This window comes from Elephantulus edwardii, unplaced genomic scaffold (genome assembly GCF_000299155.1).
Source record: "Elephantulus edwardii isolate Elephantulus edwardi_28Jun2011 unplaced genomic scaffold, EleEdw1.0 scaffold00020, whole genome shotgun sequence".
Taxonomy (NCBI): Eukaryota; Metazoa; Chordata; class Mammalia; order Macroscelidea; family Macroscelididae; genus Elephantulus; species Elephantulus edwardii.
In genome coordinates this window covers 22,661,999-22,663,489 of record NW_006399770.1, presented here as the reverse complement: position 1 = coordinate 22,663,489, position 1,491 = coordinate 22,661,999, and the positions used below count along the sequence as shown (strand labels likewise).

Genomic DNA, 1,491 nt, shown 5'->3' with positions numbered 1-1,491 from the left:
TTGAACACAGTACTGGGAATAACATAAATGCATGAAAACACAATCCAGACTATCAAAATCAAAATAGCAGAAGTTTCCAACATGCTTTTTTGGTTTTGTTGTGTACTATTAAGGCAGAATTGGCCCATAGTTAACCCTTGAGTTAACTGTACAGGCAGTTAATTGCACAGGAGGAGATTTCAGCTGGTGGATTTGAATCATGTACCTTTGGGATTGCAGTGCACCAGATTAGAAGAGATGGAACAGAGAGACAGTGATCTGGAAGACAAGAACATCAATGGGAACATACTAAAAGACAAATCAGAGAGGAAATAGAAGTAAAATGAAGAAAACATTAGAACAGTGTAGGATAACATTAAAAAAAATCAAAACACAAACACTACAGCATATATGATCGAAGTTACAGAACACAAAACAGGCAGAGAAAGTACTGAGCAAATTGTGGGAAAAGTACTAAAAGAAAACTTCCCAGGTTCATGAAAAACGAGGAAATCCACATTTAAGAAGTTCAGTGAACACCAAACAGATAGAAATACATCAATACATATTATAGTCAAATTCTCCAAAATAAAAGATAAAGATAAAATACTAAAAGCAGCATGAGGAAAACAAGTAGTTGTCTGCAAAGGAGAATCAAGTAGATTAAATCTGATTTCACATCAGAAATTATAAGACCAAGAAGATAATGGGAGGGAATATACAGAAAGCTGAAAGAAAACATTTGCCAGCCCCAAATCCTGTACTCACCAAAACTGTCCGTCAAATATGAAGGAGAGATACACTGCAAGTAGCTCCCGACCTCTCCAGGTCCGTGCTACTGCCATGGCCCAGCCACCCCAGCGGGCCTCCTCGATCCCCCTGTCCCGGCCAGCCAAGGTACTGGGCACCATGGAGATGGGGCGTCGCATGGATCCATCTGCCAGTGCCGTGCGAGCCTTCCAGGAGCACGGCCACACCGAGTTGGACACGGCCTACAAGTACTCGGACGGCTAGAGTGAGAGCATCCTGGGTGGTTTAGGGCTTGGGCTGGGCAGCAGCGGCTGCAAAGTGAAAATTGCCACCAAAGCCAACCCTTGAGTTGGGAAGTCACTGAAGCCTGACAGTGTTCAGTCCCAGCTGGAAACGTCACTGAAGTGGCTGCAGTGTCCAAAGGTAGACCTCTTCTACTTACATGCACCGGACCACAGCACCCCCATAGAGGAGACACTGCAGGCCTGCCACCAGCTGCACCAGGAGGGTAAGTTTGCGGAGCTTGGTCTCTCCAACTATGTATGCTTCCTGGGAGGTGGCTGATATCTGGACCCTCTCCAAGAGCCATGGCTGGATCCTGCCAACAGTGTATCAGGGCATGTACAACGCCACCTCACGGCAAGTAGAAACAGAACTCTTTTGGATTGAGGTTCTACACCTACAACCCTTCGACTATCAAGTACAAGTATGAAGACAAAAACGGAAAACAGCCTGTGGGCCGCTTCTTTTTTTTTTTTTTTT

General features: G+C 44.9%; 1 pseudogene; it reads left to right on the top strand.

Moving 5' to 3' along the window:
* The first annotated feature begins 765 nt into the window (after positions 1-765).
* LOC102845776 lies at positions 766-1,475 on the top strand (annotated as a pseudogene).
* The last annotated feature ends 16 nt before the right edge of the window (positions 1,476-1,491 follow it).